Genomic DNA, 21810 nt, shown 5'->3' with positions numbered 1-21810 from the left:
CCAAAGGGACACTTTTAAGTGACCATATTGTAATGTGGCCTCCACTTTCTTTATTCATCTCTCAGATATTTTCAGTGCTTTGTAGAGTAACAACACTTGTCTCGTAATCAACTTGAGTCCACAGAGAAAACACAATAAATCAAAGCCTCTTCACACATTAATCTGAGGACTGAACAAGAAAAACCCTGTTGGCCCTGCGCCCCTTTCAGCCATCTACACTGTGTCAGAGTTAGCCTTTCCCTCTCAACTCAGTTCAGTTGGTTCTTGCTTCCACATCATTACAGATGAATGGGCAGTGCTTATCTCACTCCAGCTTTGGGAGACGGAGCCGTTTAGGTGTGATAAAGGCTTTATGTGGCGCTAACCAGTGGTTGAATGCCACCTCATCCCTCCACCCTCAACCCTGCAATATCCACTCTGCACTTATAGCCAGCAGACACAGGAGATGACGGGAAAATGCAGCAAAAAGATGGTGTGCAATATTACCGGGTGTTCAGAGTATAAGTGATGTGAGTGTTTGTCTGCTTCATGAGGATAAAACAGGAACAAGTTGTCTGGAAAAATACTCTGTTCATTAAAGCCCTCTGAGTGACTCCATCTTATGACACTGTGTGAGGAGGAGGTGAGAAGTGTAAGGACACCCTGAGTCCTCATCAAAAAAGTTAGTGTGCATGCATCGTCAAGCTGAAAATACAATTTAAGATTAATGTGAATTATACACAGTGTATGACTCTTGGTGCCCTGATGAGCTGTTGTAAATAAGTCATGGCGAGAGGGTACGATTTCATGATTTAGAGAAGCCACTACATTTTTTTTATTGACCCAGCAAAGTACCCTTAAAAAAATAGTTTGACATTTTAGGAAATGTGATTGCTTTCTCGGTGAGATGTAAAGAAAGAAGGGCGATACAAGCATACTGTAGGTCTGTTATGCATTCACAAAAAGCTAGCTAAGCATAGCATATAAAACATAAACATGGGTAAACCATTAGCTGAGCTCTTCCTCAAGGTCAAACAACTCTCTGCCAGCACCTTTTAAGCTCACTCTGTAATTTTTTTCCATTTAATATAAACTGAAGTTAGTCGCGGTTGCAAAGGAAGTTTTGGGTGGGACTATTTGTTGGCTGGTTATGTAGTCAACATGAGTTTGCTAGGCAAGCAGCAGTAAATCAATGTCTGTACCCATGAGAAAGTCCCACACTAAACGTATAACATGTCAAGAAGTAAGTTTTGTGTGTGCATGCTAGTCATACTAGCTTTTTTCACAGTCTATGGCCCTTATTCTAAGCAATGCTAAGCTAAGCCAAGCTCAGCTATCAAGCTTCTGGCTGTGGCATCATAGGCAATTTAACAGACAGACATGAGAGTGCTACTGATCTTCAGGCAACAAATTACACCCAATCAATGATAGTGACAGGGATGTATTTGCAATTGGTATTCAGGATGTTCTGAACCAAATAATTTGCTAGTTTAAATGGAAATTAAAATTTCTGACTCATGGACTCGTCTAAAGGTTAAGGTTCTTACAGGTTAACATCTACATCCTATGCTTGTTACACATTGCTCCAGTCAAGTGGTTATATGCCACTTAAACCAGACACAGCCTACAAACAACTTTAGCTCCATTTTCTAGATCAAAATACTGACAAACTGTGCCAGGTTACAAGATGCCAGATGTTGTTTGTGCTTGTTAATGTTCACATAATAGAGCATTGTGGCAGTAACCATTATCCAGTGGTTCAGCCCTGGCTAGTGATGGTGGCTGCGTATACTATCATTAATCAGAGTTAACAGTTTTATTCAACCTGATGACAGTCAAAGGCACTGTCTTCAGGTTGATATGCTTAGCCATAGAAGTTGTTTTCCCCCTCGCAAGAAATGATTTCTAACACGAGCTGAGTTTTGTTTCCTCCTATCTTTTGATATGGTAAAATGTAGCCAAACTTTAGACCTCTTCAGTCATCCATACAAATCACTAAACACCCCTTCACAAGTCTTCTTGGTGTAGTTTAAAACTTGTTAGCTTGCAATATATCTTATTTAAAAACTTTATTGGACAATCAGTGAACGTTTGTGCACCAGTGATTTGATTAAAATGACCTTACTCGACTAACTAATGTTAAAGACCCAAAAGACTCAAAAGCTGAATTGATGAGCTCAAACATGCAGATTTTCAGGTTTTGAAAAATACTTAACAGGTTTCAAGTCCCATCTCTAAAATGGGAAAAACACACAACCTTTGACAAGTCCCACTTGATGAAAAAAGGATTACATTAATAAAAACATTAAAATAAATCAACAAAGGTGTGTGTGTAAGTGAGGTAAAATGTGCCCACAAGTCACTAAGGACCCTTACAGACCTATGCTAGTGTTTTTCTTATCATCACTAGCTATAAAATCCAACATTTTCCCATCCATTAACCATAAAGCCTGTGAGTCCAGATATTGTTGGAATGAATAGCAGAGAGCTTGTGTTATTGCTCACTGTTAACATTTAAATATTTCAACACATGTCGATTCTAAAGCAGCCATCTCAATCCTACTCTTGCTGTAAATGTGACTGAACATACAGCTCAGGCTCAAGGTCAGAGCACCTTTAGTGTGCACACTATATCCAGGAATGCATACAAGCATTGCTAACTGGGAAGAATAGGTGTTGTAACTCCTTGTCCTCCGTTATGCCTGTCTTGCTGTGTACACGATGATGTACACACATGCGTAAAACTCAGTGAGGCGTAGGATGTTGCATGTGAGTAAAGACTCCACTGTAAGCAGAAATTTGTTCTCAACCTCTCACATGTGAGTCGCAAACACTAGTAACCTAACATTCCAAACATCTGTTATATGTCAGCCATCCATGAGCTGAGAATGCAGTGAGCCTGCATCTTCACACATAAAGAGAAACACGCTGAAGCACAAATCACCAGGCTGATTTAACCTGTTTTCTTTCCTGTTCTGTGTGTTAGGCAGTCCTGTCAGCTCAAGCTGTGGGAGAAGGGAACGTCTCGCCTGTGTTTAGACACTTTATGGGTATTTTTAAAATTGGTATGGTCAGAGTAGTTTGTGAAAACTTTTGCAGAACGGTTGTGTTGAGGGAAAACGGCTGCCATGGGATTTTATATTGCTTTGTCTCCGCTTTGACTGTTAAAAAATACATGCACTACTTCAGCTGTCAAGACGCTCTCCTCTGTTAGTCAACATCTGGAGATGACAAGCAGCTTAGCAAGCCAGAAACGGCGTGCTGAGTTTTTGACTAAACTTGAGCATCTGCTACGTCCTGTAGCAAAAAGGGCCATTTAATTAAAAATAAAACAAAGCTGATGGCCGGTGTTGTATCCTCTAACAACAAAACTGTCCAAGTGCATACATCTTTATCTCCATGCACTGATTGTTAAGACAAATATAAGTCCTTTTTTATGAAATACATTGATGATGGCTTTTTAAATTCTCAAGCAACATCTTTGAAAGCAAATTTCACGTTCCATGAATCTAGGCACAACATCTGGTTACTTCTTTCACTGTCTGTTTGAGTAAATGAATAAATGGTAAGACACAGGTGCCTTTCCTTTCACTAGAGATCCTTGAAAAACGACTGGCTTGGGAGCAGCTTAAACCTCAAACAGATGAAACTGATCCAAAATGTACAAAGTCTTATATCAAAGAATGTGAAGCAAAAATGTGTCCACCTTGAAGCAGACAAAGTACGAAACCAGAGCCTCAGAGTCCCACATGACCCCATCACTTACGCTAGGCTAACTCTGTTAGTCACTGCTCTCTGAGGTGAACTAGGGTAAGAGCTATAGTCATCCTTTCCACTTTATAGGTACAGGCTTTACATTCTGTGAGTACACTTTGACGCTTTCTTGGTGACAGTTGCATTAGATGCCTGTAAAGTGAATCTGAAGCTACTATTTGACTTAAACAAGTTAACCTGGCACTGAAGATCCCTTCTAATCAAATATATCTTGTTTGTTTCATCTGTAGAAAAGCAAAGTGCCAAAAAAACAATTCACATAGTATAGTAATAAACAAATGAGACATGCATTATGAGGTGAGATGTGTAGATTCTAGTGGATTTTGTCCTCTGTAGACAAAGGTTAGGCTACCTGTTTCCCCTGTTTCCAGTGTTTATACCAAGCTAGTTTAGGCATCTGCTAATGGAAGCTTTATGTTTTACTGTATATGCTTGAGGGTGGTGTCAATCTTCTCATCTAAATCTTGGAAAGAAAGCATTGTCCAATGAGTTCAAAGCTTGCCTTTAGGAAGAAATAAATACATTTTTCCATTAATTATTTTTTTCTTGAAATATGTAGGACGAGGGGATACACCTTAAGCATGTCACCAGAAGTCATGTTCTTATTCACGTAAGGTATTTTGAGGCTTTTTTGGGAGAAAATAAAAATAACAGGTATTTCATCTGCAATTTGGCATTGTACTTTTAATGACTGAGCCCAATGATATCAGTTAAAAAGGGCAGACTTGTTGATGAACATTTTTGACCTTCAGTGAGCAAACCTGCTGCATATGAAGCCATGGTTGCTCAGTGTGATGTAAATGTTGAACAGTCTATAACAATAATGCAAATGTAGTGATATAAAAGTTTAAGGGAATGTTCCCTCTATCACGTACGGTAAGAAGGACTCATGCTGTTTAATTAAAAGAGCTGTTTAGAGGCCTTAATGTTCCTTTAAATCTTTAATGGACTGGGCAAGATGAATAAGTTCTCTTGTTGATGAAGCGAGAGGCGAACAGAGGAACTGGGGCTAAGATTAGACTTGTGAGGCTGCATATGTAGGCCTCATCCTTTTTTCACACTAGACGTAGAAGCGATCCAGAGTCCGCTCGATTGCCTCCATGTGCAGTCTGCCAGGGTGCACTGGGTGATAAAGGAATAGGAGATGAGGGAAGAAATGGCTGCCAGTCCCTGAAAGTGCTGCATGATATCTGAATTCAAAAGCTGCCAATAGAAATCCAGCTTCTCTTTATTGTAATGAGTAACAACTATATAAGGCAAAAGGTCTGACTGTCCTTCAGTATTTGATGAATTTATGAGTAAAATTTTGTGTGATGGGTTTCAATTTCAGCCTTTTCTAAGCAGGATGATTTTTCTGCATTTATTTCCCAACTGCTCAACTTAAATGCAAGATATCTGTGCTTCATTAGTTTAGGACACAGCTTCCATTTGATAAACATGACATGTTTAATAGCTGATCTGTTTCATTAAAGTGTCTTTTTTTTGTTTTCTGCTTCATGACACTTCACATGATGACGGGGGTGGGGGGGTAGAAGAGGGAGATTCTGCAGACTTTACGTCAATCGAGCTTCGAACCATATTAAGATTACTGTAATAGGATCACAGACGGAACATCCAAGGAGATACATATTTATCTTTTAATATTTACCATTATGTGTGTGGAAAGAGCTTTATCTTCATGTCGCTGATAGGGCTTTAGAGCATTAGTCAGACAGGTCCATGAGTAAGTGATGATGTATAGTAAGCTCACCCTGTTGGGATTCTAATTTGCATAACCATCTGCTCACCATATATCATCCCGCGTATTACCTAGCTCAAACTAAAGCTAGTACATGTCTTAAAAAACAGTCCATGTTTATCTAGTTTCATTTCACGGTTTGAAACACTTCCATGGCAAAACATTTCTGTACTCTACTTATGTGGCAAATTAACATTAAACTGACTATTTCGATTCACGGACAAGTCAAATTTGAGCTTGCTTACTTAAAAAAATCTCATTTAACTGAACATTTCCATTGAAGGGTGAGTAAGACTAGCTTTTTTCTTTTTCTTCTTCTTGGGGCTGGCCGTTATGTTTACATTCAATCCCTCAGTCTGCTTCTGGGCCCTCTCTTTTGTATTTAAACCTTAAAGCAACAGAATTAATTACATTTTAGTTACCTCCTGTGTCTCCACCTCTCGTAATTCATTAATAACCACAAATACAAACTGAGTGTACAGATCAGTGTGATGAAGCTAGTTTTAGTAGGCAAGGAGACACCTCTATAACAACCTACAATGTAGTTTTAAGCAGAAATAAGTTAATCTTAAGGTCCCTAATTTTGAATTCACCTTTGAGGTCATTTAAAGTTATTACAGCTATATTTCAGAGTATTACTTATTATCTCTTTATGCAGCAGACTGCACTTATGAGGGTCCACAGGAGGAGTTATAGTTACTAAACCGAAACTGAACCGAAACTCGGACTCACTACCCCTCTTCATATCAAAATTCAAAACCCATCTGTTTCAAACTGCATTCCCTGCTTAATTCCCACTGCTTCATTTTTAACTTGGTGTTACTTTGCTTGTTGTTTTTATTTATTTTATCGTGTTGTTTTATTTATTGTGTTTTAATCTGTCTGTAAAGTGACCTTGAGTGCTTAGAAAGGCGCTTCTAAATAAAATGTATTATTATTATTATTATTATTATTATTATTCTTATCATTATTATTACTAAGTTAAGTAATAGTACACAATTACCAATGGTACATAAAGACCAAACTCACAACACCTGTTATCAGTTAGCGCTTACATTTCCTTCCACCTCATTAATGCGTGTTATAAACCTTTTATTAAACGTCTGTATGCTGGTATAAATCCTAAATAGGAGACTGTTATCTGTCTGAGAAAATAAACAGTGCCAGTTGTAAGTACTTGTCACAGTGTTAATTTCATGGCGACCCCATAATTGCGGAGTGCTGTTAGCACTGATGAAGGCAACGAGCTTCATCCCACAATTTATTCCATTTGCCATAAGCTCTCCAGACTCAAAGAGAAGCTCAATCAGATACCATGGCTGCTCCATCTGCCACTGCTTCCCCATCCTCATCACACTGCAGCCACAGGAGTGTGGGAATATCCACCAGGAAATATCATTTTACACTTATAATGAAGTGATGGCAAGTCTGTATGAAAATGGGGATTCAGGCCAGTATGGAGAAATTCAGCCTGAACAGAGAAGGCCTATGGCTTATTTTTTATAATACAGGCTAAAACTATTAACTCTATATATTTACAGAGACAGCCAATGTGACGTCATCCACTGCCTGCATCTATTGCCTTTTTGGAGTCTTGGGTTTAACATTTTCACCTTTGCCGTATTACTTATTGGAGTCTGTGGTAGTGCTGCATGATTTGGGGAAATGTTGCGATTTTGATTATAGAAGACAATGTAGTGATTTGCCAAACAATACATATCATTATGAGTCTACTTGCTTGGTTATCAGGGATCATGCAGAGATGACTGATAGTTTTTAAATTTACATTTCTCAATTTAAAACATACAAAATATTGAAAATACAAAAAAAATAAAGCTTGTTCAGTCCTGTAATCAAAATAACAGTTTCAAAATTAAATAAAGAAATACAAGTTTTCTCCTTGGAAATTAATGCATTCCTCCAAAGTACAAAGATGATAGCAATGTGACCCTTAAGGTATATCTGTAAAAACAAAAAGGCATTTCTGCAAAAAACTAATAGAAACAGTTTAAGTCTTCAAACTCACTCACATGCAGTTGTCATACTGTAACAGATTGGATAACATTGTGCTTGTTACTGTTATGATGAGTTAAAGAAAGTTAAATTTAAATGACACTACTGTTAGGCAGTTTTCCTTAATGTCAGTGAACGTGTTAGATTGACAGCAGGGTTATGTGAGTGGCTGTAAGCCTCTCAGTCATCCCTGATACCTGTGACAGTGATCTGGACAAGATAGCACGCCTGTGATTGGGTAAGATGGTGGAGAGGTGGGGGCATGCGTGATGTGTATGTCTGTGTGTGTATGGCGTGAGCCTGAAAAGTAATGCTAAGTCAGTGTGACAACCGAGTCAGTGTACTGTAGGTTTGTTGTTTTGGCGTGGGCCACAGTAACCTGTGTTGAGTTCAGACAATAAAGCCTATGTAAAAATGGATACGTCTCATAGCTTCACTAATATGGAGAGCTACAATACTTTTCTCTGTGCTGTCTCAGGTGTTAATTGGTGGTGTTGTTACGCCACACTCCAAAATATTCCCATACAGCAGACATTGTGTTCTTTTTTCACCACCAGTTCAGCGTTAGCTTGCGCATTATGCTTCTGCTCGATGTTATTCTTGTTGATCCCTTCGCGCTCTGCTAAATTGTGATGGACCCAAGCGGCAACCTCCGGTCTACAAATATAAGTCCAATGCTGAAGTGCTAAAAACTGCAGTTCATTGAGGATCCGCTTGAGGCTGGCTCCGGAAGTACCAGAACCAGCTCTTCAGAAACAGATGGGTGACGTCACGGATACTACGTCCATATTTTATATAGTCTATGTGATGGACTCGTTTTTGGAAGCAGCCTCGAGTGGCCACTTGAGGAATTGCAGCTTCAGGCATCGTCACACTGACTGAGTTTTTCAGTCCTGTAGATTGTATCGTGCTGAAAAAAAAAGTGGAGTTTCAGTATAACCCTTTTCTTTCCTACACCTCTTCATGAGTTCAGCCTCTTGTAATTAAACCATGAAAAAACAAGTGAAGATTGAAAAAGGTTCAAGTAGAAGTCAATTAAAGGAGCCCTAATGAAGCATGAGTGCAGGTTATTAAAGGAGCAGCAGGGAGCATAGAGCAGCAGGCAGCAGGAGCAGATAGGACATGTTAGACAAAAGGCCCTCTGTCACAGCTGGACCAGAAAATCAATATGTTGCTGTTGGTTACCACTGTTCTCCTCGCTTAACACCTGTAGATCACATGAAAAACCACTTTATCTTAGAGCCTCCCTCCTCGACACACAACAGAGGAAGATATCCTGGCAGCTACTGGCCACACACACAGAAGATTTTGTATAGATAAACACTGCTGCCTCTAGGGGGATGTTACTTTTTATTTATCTGTGCTTTTTTCAAGAGTGTTTGGGTAGTTGTGAGTGGAAAAATGTGTCATAACGAAGGCAAGAAGTGTGCACAATCTGGTGACACACTAATTAGCGATGATCTAGGTGAAATGCTAGCTGTGTTAGCGTGTGTCTAGGTGTCTGCGAGCAATACACACAGTTTGAGGGAGCAGTCTGACAGCTGCTTTGCCTCAAGCTTAAAGCTAATTTAGGGATAAAATGGCCCACTAAGTTAAATAGAGAAGGCATCTCAGCCATGTTAACATGATCGCCCTGTCTCACTGACATACTGTCAAATATAAAACCTCGTACAATAATAATGACGCAGGCCATTATCTCTTTTCAAATCTACAATATGAGAAGAAAGAGACAGAAAAAAGGTGGTTGCAAAGATGAAAACAATACATTAAAGCACATCTAGAGGGGTTCAATTTGAAAGAAGATTTATAGGATAACATTGAATAAACTAGCTTACGTTCCTCAGGCAGGCACGATCAACGCTAAGCCCCCCCAGCAAGACTGCAATCAGCTTTATTCTCGACTCTGAAAGAGAGTCAAAAGAGCGCAAGGACCTCAGGCTGACAGGAAACTCCAAAGTCTGACTGTAGCCACGGGCCAGACGCTGCTGCAGCCTGTTATAAATGTGATCATTGAGAAGTGATGACACTGAGCCAGAGCCCCACAATCTCGCACAAAGTTTACATCATCTTTTAGCCTCAAGTTTGAAGGACTGGTGCTCTGGTTGACGACCCTACCCAGCTCAGTGTTTTCTGGAGTCTCCCATTTGTCCGAGGACTCCCAGTGATATACTGTCAATGTGTGTCTCATGTTCTTGATGTGGATGTGTTATGAACATCTCGCTGGCAATGTGCTAGTCTGACTAATTCATTACAGGCTGTGACAGACACATCCAACTGACAAGCAAATCCCTCTGCCTTTTCTATAGAGGACATCTGGATAGGACGTGTAGGAAGTTGGTGAAATACAACACCATAAAAGCCATCATACAAATCACTGATAATACTATCACACTAATACCATGAGACAGTTGTCCCAAACTCACCGCTGAAGAACTGACTGTGATTTGTAGACTCTAAGAGAACATTTAAAGTGACATTTTCAGGACTTATGCTGAAGAAAAACTAGTTTTTTTCACCGCTGTGTGCCCTACAAATTAGCTTTATTGTATGATGTTTCTGTCCAACCAATCCAGAGTTTTAAGATCATACATCTAATAGCACTTAATGTATTTTTTTGTAAGCTACAATAAATCAATCAATTAGTAACTTGATCAGTGAGAAACAATGTGATTAAACTCAGGCTTTAAATTAGAACGCAACTAAATTAGCTAGCAAAAAAAATGTGTTAGTTTGTTTTGCTATTTTTTTTTCCAGTTATACGTGTATGAGAAATACTCCTCATCTCCTTTGGTGGCATTTATTTTTGTAGATATTTTGTGACCATTTTTTTTTTTTTTTAAGTGTCATGTTCAAGAATGGGAACAGGTTCATAAGTTCCCAGACATATTGTAAACTTTGGTATGTTTGTACTGGTTAACTTATGGAGTATGTCCCATAATGAATGATAAACAGTGTTACACCGGGTCAGTAAGCCAGCATTGGTGCAGCACCGCTGTTGGAGGGTCTAACAATACACACTCAGTCCACACTCAGGTTTTAGACAGCTGTCAATGTGGCGGACCCAAGCGGCAACCTCCGGTCTACAAATATAAGTCCAATGCTGAAGTGCTAAAAACTGCAGTTCATTGAGGATCCGCTTGAGGCTGGCTCCGGAAGTACCAGAAACCACATACACACCAATTTAAAAAAAAAAACGATCTCTACAGCAGAAATAAACATGTTTACAGCCTGGTACAAAAGACAAGTTTAGACTGCATAGCTCATTTCTTAATCGGCACACACTGTGGGGGGTGGGGGGTTTCTATTGCCGCAATTTCGAAGATATTGAGATTACGAGTCTTCCAATGAGAGGCAAAGCTGACTTGATTGACAGGCAGGAACAATGTAGCTGTTGGCTAGGAGGCTCAAAGCCGGCCTCTTTACGTCACAATCGCTCGACAGCAGCAATTTGGCTGCCGCCGCCGACTGGCCTCAAAACAGCGCTTCAGGAACAGATGGGTGACGTCACGGATACTTCGTCCATTATTTATATCTATGGTCGGACCCTTTACATGAACGTGCAAACAGAGGGGAAGTATGTTGGGACAGGGTATAGGAGACCCTTTAAGTAAAAAAAAAAAAAAAACAGTCAAATTCAGCACCATTTTGTTTACCAGCTTAACATTGCACCACTGGTCTGCAGGTAAACAATGTCAAGTTGGTTTGTGGTCATCGTGAGTAGCGCGGACACCACCAGCCTTCAGTCCTCCTTGCAGGTTAACGTCCACATAGCTTTTCTGGTTACACATTGCAGCAGTCAAGTGTTTTTAAACCAGATTAACCAGACTCAACCTGCAGACAACTTTATCTCCATTTTCTAGATCAAGATAAAAGAGCCAGGCTGTGTTATGAGAGAACATCTGTCATCTATCATCTGTGCTTGTTTACATCCAGGTAGTAGGTTGCATCACATCTAAGAAACAACATGTGACCTGCATTCTGGACCTAGAGTAATAAAACTATTGACTATCAGTCTTACTGAATAACTGACTAATTGGACTGCTTCCACCTGAACTGCGACTTTGTCATGCAAATAAAGATGGTTTCTTTGTGCTCATTTCAAGCTTAAAAGTACTGTGATATCTATGATTGGACATTGGTTTTAACAACATTTGCAACTGTTTAGCCCTAGAATCATATACTTACGCCACTAAAGGGTAAATACAGGGCTATTTTTTAGAAAATGAGAACAATTTATTAATTATCTTGTAAGTCAGCTGCTAAGATGTATGAATACTTGAGAATACCCTGTAAAGGACAAAGACAATGTTACTCAGTAAAACAGCTACATGAGTATAATGTGTGATTTTTTTCTTTTCTTTACTTATTGTTTTGTTTATGTCTGTAGACCTTTTGTTTGCCATTTCTGAAAAATAATAAAACTGGGGGGAACAAGAAAAGCGTTAAACTTTTTATCCTGAGGTTTATTCAACAATATTTCATTTGTAATGTAGCTCCTACATGTATCCTCTGGTGGCTTAAAGCTAAACCTGCCTGCAGCAGCAACTGAACACAGTTTCTGATCGCAGGAAAGAGGAGATGGTGTGCAGCTGTGAGGGAGTATGAAAAGAGCAAGAGGTCAAAATGAGGAAGAAGAGGAGGACGGCTTAAAAAAAGGAGGAGGAGGAGGAGGAGGAGGAGGAGGAGGAGGAGGAGGAGGAGGAAGAGGAGTGGAGACCAAAGGCAGAAAACACAGAGAGAAAAAACAGCCATGGCTGAAACAGAGGCAGGTGCAGGTAGCAGGGGTGACATGTGTGGTTAAGTGGTTTTTCTGAATGTCAAGTTACAGCTCATCCCGTAATCCCCTCTCTTAACATGGCAGCGGCAGATAAAACCTGTGAAGTGCACAGCATGTATGTCGTATGTGGATCATTGCATGTTGGCTTGGCATGAAATGAGACACTCATTAAATGCTGCTGGATGGTGGAAAGAATAATAACACATGGTGTAGAGACAAAAACAGGGCAATCAAGGTACCCTAAAGTACATGAAATATTGGCATAAAAGAAAAAGATATTATTCCAGATAAGTTTGAACAAATACAAACAAATGGGCCTTTGCTCCTCAGTCTGGTCTGACCGGAGTTTGGCCCCAAATGACTCAATGCTCATTGCTTGTTTCAGTGTTTCCAATCAATGTCCTGCTCCATTGTTCTACAGTCGGGATATCTCCGGCTATGAGAGACTCCGTAGCTGCAGTAGAAAGTCGGCATTTTAACCTTCACAGCAGTTGTTTCAATTCAAGTGAAATGTGCTGGAGCAGAATCAAACCATGTCACTGTCCCAATACGATCTTGTTGCTGCTGCTGTGTAAATTCTCAAACAGCCGCTCTGCTATCAAGTTCCCCTCGCAGCTCGTTTCAAACCAATTCAATTTCAGTCGTGTCAAATTTAACCAGTTTGGCTGTTTACTAAATCCCCGGTCAACAGAGAAGATCTGAATCCAGGCTTTTTAGTCTTGATTTCTCTGAACAAGGACAGTGTGTTATCATTTCTCTTTTCCATTTCCACATTTACTGCAGGATTGTGTTAGATTTAACAAGCACCTTTTCAGGTGAGCTACTTTTTAAAGTTTTATAAAACAGAGAAATTACCATTTTATTCCATTAATATCAAACTAAAGCAAAAAAAAAAAAAAAACATTTTGAAAACCGTGCTTCAGACAGCCCATCTCCCGCCAGCGCTGCGTTACATAATGAAGCTATTTTCAGTCAATTAATCATCAACATTGATTTTGGGGGAAATTGACAGCTCTACAAGACAGTGAGTATATTTATGTCTGCACTAATAGCCTTGTTTACTAATTAAGACATTAATCTATTCGTTGCTTTAGTCACTTGTACAGTGTTTTTATGTCAACAGGAGTGGTGTGAGAATAACCTGATTTCAGCTCCTAATTTTATTTTCTCAAATGTGCTCTTGTTTTGAAAGGGACACAGGGGGATTTGGAGTGTTTGTTTACAAAGGTGACAGAGAGGTGAGCGGTAACAAAAGCCCATATTTTTGGAGTGAATACTTTGAGCTAACAATGGGAATAATGAGGCTTCTTTCAACACGGTAAGGTCAGTTAAAAGAAACACACACACACATAGAAAAGGGAAAAAAAAGGAAATATGGCCCTACTTTTTTCCACTCATACCTTGTGCCAGCTTCCTCTCTCTGCTAACTGTCCTCTGTGTATTCAAACACACCCCTGCTGAGTCAAATCACTTTAATTTGAACTGTGGATATGCTTAATTGAACTCCGTAGTCATAGCAACAGGTCTGCCTGTCACGTTTCCTGACTTGTTATTAAAACCGAAACTATAAATCCTGCTTGTTATGTTGACATCCGATTTTTAAGTAGGGTTTTTAAATGTAGTATTTGCGAGCTGCCTGTTTTTAAAAGCGTGTTGTCATGTTTCTGCCTGATGAGCCCCAAATTCGAGAGTAGAAGGGCAATAATGAGCTTCCAGAGAGTTGTTGGCTGTGATACACATGTCAGCCACACAGGTGCTCCACTTCAAAATAAGATCAGTGAGTACAAAAAGTACACGCTTTGAAAGAACACACATGGTTACAGCACATTTACCCAGAAATACTCGATACAACAGAAGAGTGCTGTCAGAGGGGGGGATTAAAAAAAGAGGCAGCTGCAGTCTGAATGCTGCACCAGTGTGAGCAGATAAGGGCCAGTGTGAGATCTAAGATGAAGTGACACAAGTTGCAACTGAGAGTTGGGAATTAGACTGGGCTCAGACTGCAGGACTTTGGACCAATTTATACTCCTCAGTCGGAGGAGATATCTGGTTCGACATCTTGGTCGGTCTCGATGTTAGGCACAGATTATCTGTTAAAGTGAGCGATTTACAGATCCAGTCTTAAACCTCCCAGACAGCTCGCAGACGTGTCATAATTTCACACACGTTTGATATTTAGGATTAGAAATCTGACGATAACATCAGTACTTCTCAAACTGAACGGTGATAGCAAACGAGAGAGAGGAAGAGAGAAGTAGAGGGATCTGCTAGAGTAAACATTTTTGCCTCTGAGGCTAACATAAGCTAGCATTTTGACAGAAATCTTTCAGGTACATTCTCATCTCCAGTGATTACTGATGACAATCCATCTACACTTAAAAGTAGCTGTGGGACGAAACATATCACCATGACTAGTGTAAAATTATTGATACTCCGGAGCTTAATATCAATATAATTGAAAAATGACGGTGCTCTGAACAGAGCAGCAGTTAATTGGCATGAAGAAGCTTAAAGCAGTAAAAAAAAAAAAGCTGAGAGAAACAATAGCTACTACAAGAGGAAATATAAAGCGTTTCCATCTCTTTTTTCTTGGAAGAAAGGAAAGGTGATTATTGTTTCATCTCAGTAAAACTGAATCTATTGCAGCAAAAAACACAATGAATCCTGCACTTAAGCTTGTTATAGGCATTTTGTTTCTGCAGTTAGTATGATAACGTGATGTTTCTTTATATGATTTTTCTGCAATATATTGCTTATTGCAGTATTACTTTGTTGTGATAATCATTCCCATGGGACAAGCATTGCACATTGCACATTGTATTGTATCGTGTCGTATTGTATAGTATCGTGACCAATCCAGTCCTATCATATCGTATCATTATTCCCATTCCTTCTTTGAAGCCCCCTGATTCATTGTTTCCTTAACTGCAAACATTACTCTGGGATATGTATACAGTCTCTTGTTTGTTTACATTAGCTTTAAAGCTATCAAAGCCAAGTTGGAATTCAATGCATGAGCTCTCAACAATAAATCAAACAAGCCTTGGTCGGATATTTTTATTAAGTTGTATCAACACTCATCCTCTTTACAGTGTTCATAAAAGAAAAATATAACTATAGGGACCAAAAATGTCTCTGTAAATTGCTGTAAGGTAGACAAATGTATATTTTCTGTATTTTTGAAAAAAAAAATGCTTAATGGGTTTCTTATCCAAAAAAAGTAATGAAAATCAAACTTGTCTTCTAAGCTTTCTCCGTGTAGTTGGTATCACTAACTTTTTTTATTTAGTCAAATGTTTAATTTTTTTAAATATCAAAGATATCATGCATGGGAGAGTAAAGTGGTACAATGACTGAGCCCCACTGAGGTGAAAGAATTGTTACAGGATGTGGAAAGTTACACATAATTAATTTCAAACATAATAATGTGTTTGTTTGAAATTATTGTGATTTCATTACAACAAAAAAAAACATGAGAGTTTCTCAGATTTCTTCTTGTTATGCTGATCCTAATTTCAGTTTTCTCCCTGCTCCCTAACTGCTGTGGTGATGCACTGTAGTCCAGCTGTGTTCTGAGTTTCCATACAAATGAATAATTTAAATGTTTTCAGCAGTGCTGGGATAACCTGCATAGTGTTTTTCCTCTTTGGCAACACACCACCTTTTAGATCTGAAAATAAACCAGAGTAGCTCTATCTGTGTAAATGCAGTTACTCTCACAGGGTCGACAGGGGATCCCAAGAATAACAAATCAACTATTTTGTTTGTTGTTCTCTTTTTTTTAAATGGTATTTAGTTAAAAAAAGAGAAAGTGGCTTGAATTGTGGTCAGACCACCAGCAGTCAAACCCAGTCAGTGACATTTTGATGGAATGTAGAATAAATGAGGGGAACTGAGATTTTTAAAGCAGAATTGAAAAAGAAGGTAAAAATGTACATTTTTATTCATCTCAGGTCATTTAATCTGCAGAAGCTAACTAAGGTTTAGATGCATTCAAATTACATTCAATTATGATTTCATATATGGAAAATATGAATGTTAGTTATTTATTGTGCTTTCCTCACATCATACTTCGACACAGACTAAAATAGATTAAGGGTGAACTTGTTATAGCCTACTGTATTAAATATATAAAACACACTGATATCACTTTGAATCATGTTCTTATTTTATCTCCATAATGCTCTGTTTGATACCGTCGGGGCTGCATCTGAAATATTGCATCTGAAACTGTCATACACGCTACAATAAGAAATCAGAGGGAAAAATCAGTTTCACAGAATAAACAGAGTTATCATAGTTAGATCTATCGAGCACTAATGATGGTAAAGTGATAAGTCTTGATTTACACATTCACTGTCAGCGTTTTTTCCATTTTTGCAAACACAGCTCTGTTCATTTTAACCTGGATTTAACTTCTTAATATTTTCTAATCATAGTTTTCTTTGAGTTTATGAAATATGATGATCTACTGACAGCAGATTGTTCTTCATGTGAATGCGCTCAGGGTAACTCTGGGTTCACTTGTTAGGTTGATAACTCGTTTTATGAGACCGTTTAATGTTCTCTTTTGACGGTCAGGTGAAGTTGGATCTGGAAAAGTTAGGACCAGGGTAAGTTAAACTCTCTTCGTAGTATAGGCCTCCGGTGGAGCTCAGCTGCATGTCATCTTCAACCAGTAAAAAAAAAAAATAGAGTTAAATCCTACATCATGATTACTTGGCTTTAACATTACAACAATTAACATAATATTACATTTCCTGTCTCAAAGCTGGTAAACAAAGTAAAACTTATTCCTCTATTGTGATGAAATCTGAAAGACGATGAAGGCCGAGGTTGCAGACTGGACTGTCCACAAACGCACCCTCTTTTGTACAAAATCCCCCAAAAATTCCCAAGTGGTGAGGAAACTTGAGTGCAGATAAGCACCTTGCCTTTAACTGCCCTCCCTTTGCGCTGCAGTAGTAGCCACAAACTGCAGTAAAAGCTAGCTGTGCTTATTTTTAACACAATATTAATATTCAAATACAGCCCTTATTTAGATTCAAAGAATTATCTGGTAATGATGTAGTGCTTTACAATTGTACTCACTGATCCCAAGTCAAACTTTTCCTGTTCACTATTTCACAAGTGAAAAGCTGTGTTAGCTTTCACTTAAAAAACAGATACTCCTACCAAGTAAAAGTGTTGAAATAGTAAAACAAAGAGGCTTTTATTGTGAAGGTGCTACATTATTTGTCAACACAGCTAGCACTGATGGCATTCATTCATCACAAATGTGTCTGCGTAATTTCATGTCCTGACAGCAGTTCATTATTAAATTTTTCAGGGAGTTAAGAGTTCAGTCAGCACCAGACACAGTGAGATGAGCTTCAGAAAACTGGCTGCACTCTTCAGTGAGGCAACCACACTGTGACTGAGCAGCAGGGATGATGGACAAGATCCAATCTCTGACCGAGTTCTTTATCAAAACTCCATGACTGAAAACAGAACAGTTTGTTTACTGTTTTTTTTTCTTACAACATTGTAAGAACAGGCTCATTAAAATGAACTTTCTTCAAGAAAATACAGTGTCGCCAAATTATCTGGGGCTGAAATCATCAGGGTTCTGAAGCGTTTTAGATGCCCTGCTCCAATTAGTTTCTTTTCCACAATCTTTCTTATTTCTTATCTATAACATTGCATCTAGAAGTAATATAATGTTTTTTTCTTTTATTTCTAGGATTGGATGAAGAACAAATAAAGGTCTAGTAAGGTAAGATGATGTTTTGCATAATAACTAAAAACTGTAGTTCCTGTTGAGAATCACAGAATATCATTAGATTGGCCTTTCTATGTATTTCCCCTTGTGTCTTTAGAAGAGCATTATTATTCTGTATGTTTTACATCCATAATGTCTGAAATTTGCAAGAAATGATGACAAAACAGGCCAGGGAGACGGCGCTACTGCTTAAAATGCAACACAGCAGATCATGTGTAAATCATATCTCAGTGGATACCCAGTGTAATTCAGTACAATAACAGTTTGTGTTAAGTCATTGTAAAGGCCCTTTTAACCGTCTGTATAGGTGGAAGCAGGATGAGGAAGGAGCTGCTGTTGTTATTTGATTTAAATCTAATAAGACACATTGAATCTATCCCAAATGGAAACCTAAAAAATGTATTTGCCAGATGTGTGGGAGATAGCAGGTGCACCATGTTTGACCACAGACAATCATAATAATGGCTAATACAATCATCTCCAAGCCATGCAGCTGGTCCTGCAGCTCCACACAGCTCATCTGTTCAGGGACAGCAAAGCAGACTGGCTTCTTTTTGTTGCCAGAGGAGTTCAGCTACAGCATCGTGGAACATAAGCCTGCTGTATTGTCTCACACTGGGGGGAGTTTTGACTCAGGATCATCATTTATTTGAGTAAATACATGCAGTTTACTTTGCCATGCTAGTCAAGCTGCCACAACACGAAACGGCTGCTGGAATTTAAACGATGTTGCCTTCAGAGGACCGTCACGTTCTGAGAAGAGCGTACCTTGACAGATGGGCCGGCTGCACTGACGATGTGTAAGTTAGCTTAAGTAGAGCGCTGAGACTCGCTGTATGTGATGTATGCTGCTGAGATGATTTGTATGCCCCAAAGTGTCGAGAGGCCTCCTGTACTCCAAAGGTACTGCTCTCGGGTCAGCTGAATAAAAGATGGGGAATAAGTTTCAGTGCAGGAGTTGACTTTTAAAACAGACAAATCATTCAAACCGCATACTTTGGAGCTTACAGAAATGTAGATACTTCTATGAATGTGGATGGTTTCTCATTAACAGTTTCTACCTTGAATTTGATCTTCTTTGTCATCTTTTATCAAACAAATTCTAAATTATTACAAGTCAAAAAATACATTTTTTAATAAACATTTCAATAAAAAGCTGACAGCATCATTAATTAGCATCAACTGTGTGCTAATAAGGGCTGACACTGAAACCTCAAAGGTAAATTGGACATCATGGAACTTCATTTAAGCTGACAACTGAACATAAGGAGTTCATAACACATAACCAAGGGAAGGATATCAATTAATTGCCAGAACATTGATTGCTCCACCTTTGTGTTTAGGGCTCTTAAACGATTGATTGACTGCTGTTTGATGTTTAAAATGGAGCATCACAACGTTTTAGGCAGGGCACTGGACTCCATCAGCTGATCACTATCATCCTCTCTCCTACTATCAGATTAAAACAAAGGTAATTAGGTGTTGTTGAAATCTGACAAGCTCTCACTCTCCCTGTTGTGATCATTCACGTCACAGACTCTCTTATCCTGCTAAGAGTGCCTTCAGACACATTTTCCACCAAGTGCATCGGTTAGGATGTCTATTTGCAATAAACTGTCCTGATTCCTTTGATGTAAGCGTCTCACTGAAGGGCCTGGCATCTTGCAAAAGCTACAGACAGTGCAATGTTCTTTGTAGTCCACAATGTAACCCCTCCTATTTTCTCATATTGACCTGTTCAAAAGACAGCTGTGTGGTATGCCTTTACTACAATAGACTTGAAATTCACCAAGTTGAAGTTATTTGACACATCGTTGTATAAAATTCCACTTTGGAACAAGAGGAGGGTAATAATTCGTCTTATATATCAACCAAACCCATCCAATGAAATTACCTTGGCCATTGGCTTACCACAGCAAAGTAAATGAGTAAATGACAAAGAGCAATTTGTCTTGGCAAAACGGATTTTAAATGGAACAGAGAACTCCAAAATAAAGTTCCCAAAGATTCATCACCATACTAGCTATTTTTCCCATTCATGTTACTTAAAGCTACTGTGTGGGACTTTCTGTTGTGTCCAAGGGGCAACCTCTGGTCTCGAAATATGAAGGAAGTGTTATAAACTGCAATTCATCAAGAATCTGGCTGCAGAAACAGCGGTTTCATACACACCAATTCAAAAAAGACGATCTTTGCAGCATTAATAAATATGTTTACAGCCTGGTTCAAAAACGGCTTGGCTCTACGTAGCTAATTTCTCTATCTGCACACACTGTAAGGGGGGTGAATTTTTTTCTAATGTGACGGTTCAGAAGATATTAAGATTACGAGTTTTTGCCGAAATAAGGACATGACTGATTGGACTCCCATACGGGCACACATAGCTGTTGGCTAGGAGGCTCAAACGCCGCCTCTTTACATCACACTATGCCTGGTTGAGTTCCGCATTTCCAATATGGCTGCCGCCGTCGATTGGCTTCAAAACAGTGCTCAGGAACAGATGGGTGACTTCACTAATACTACGTCAATATTTTATACAGTCTATGGTTGTGTCGCTTCTTGCGCCTCCTGTGGACAAAGTGATACGTCTTACATATTTGCAGATTTTTCCCTGTACACATGTAAGTACATAACACATCTGCTTTATTTACTGTGAAATATAACATTCAATTTGATTATTTGCTGTAGAAAATGTAACAAAAGAAGTCTGTTTGTTCATCGTGCTGTAAATTATTTCGTCCAACACCTACCCCCTTCGCAATGGTTACAGTAATTGGAAAATACAATGTAGAAATGGTCAGTCTTGTTGTAGATGATTTTGTTTACTGTTATAGATCACAGAGAGCCATCACTGTTAATTTCAATCTATTTCCTTGCAGGAGCTTTCACCACCATTGTCCCACAAACTGCTGCAAGAGAAGTGGTTTGCACTCAGTAAAGACATAAGTCGATGTAATTAAAATTAAATAAGCTTGGTATAAAACCTTGTACCCTGACAGCAAGTTCTTTAGCTCTGTTGGGCACCAACACAACAATAAGAACATTGCACCATTAAAGACCTCCCCATCCCCCTCTTTGCAACTCAATAGCTCTCACTACAACTATTACAGCTGACTAGTGCTAATCCTGCAACACCACATAGCATGTTTGCAGTTACCAGCAAAAGTTAAATACTTCTACTAAAGGAAATCTGTCCTGTCGATGTGGTCCATACCCTGTGCTACATTTACATCACATTTATGGGACCGTAGAAACCTTCAGACCCCGGGGCTTACAAAAGTGATGAGGAAAAAATCTCCCTAAACCCTTATCTGATGTGCAGCAGGGATCTGTTATTCTTGTTCATAAATATCAATATCATGTCAAAATACCTGCAAAGGTGCTTTGAAAGCCAGGGTAGCTCAGGGTAGCCTTTTTGTACTGCAGGATTTCATTAGCTCTAACAACACTTGGACATTATTCACAAGTCAGATTACAACAGATTTCCAAGACAAAAACCCCCAAACAATTACATTCAATTTACCGAAATGTCATTTTTAAAAAATAGGTTTTAAACAACTTTTGGTGTTTTATCTTGTTTAATAAAGAAATTATATTTTTCATCTGGTCCCTTGGTAATATTGCACAAATCCCATGCTGCCTCCTTAATAAAATAACCTACAACATACTTATTTTCTTACGCTAAAGGAAATTGGTTTAGTCCAACAAGTCATAAGATTTACTGAAAATTAGGCGGTTTGACAGAATGGTTAAAAAAAAGTCCTTACT

At 38.9% G+C, this 21810-nt stretch overlaps 1 protein-coding gene across 3 annotated transcripts in view; it reads right to left on the bottom strand.

The window, feature by feature from the left end:
* Positions 1-21810, bottom strand: part of nlgn2b (neuroligin 2b) — a 203547-nt gene that overhangs the window by 55285 nt on the left and 126452 nt on the right. The window contains exon 4 of one of the 3 annotated variants that reach the window (XM_034684217.1): positions 18811-18963. The exons of the other annotated variants lie outside the window; for them this stretch is intronic. The gene's annotated coding sequence lies outside the window, so the exon portion shown is untranslated. The remainder of the gene's footprint in view (positions 1-18810; positions 18964-21810) is intronic. 3 annotated transcript variants of the gene reach the window in all.

This window comes from Notolabrus celidotus, chromosome 5 (genome assembly GCF_009762535.1).
Source record: "Notolabrus celidotus isolate fNotCel1 chromosome 5, fNotCel1.pri, whole genome shotgun sequence".
Taxonomy (NCBI): domain Eukaryota; kingdom Metazoa; phylum Chordata; class Actinopteri; order Labriformes; family Labridae; genus Notolabrus; species Notolabrus celidotus.
This window is presented reverse-complemented; position numbering and strand designations above follow the sequence as displayed.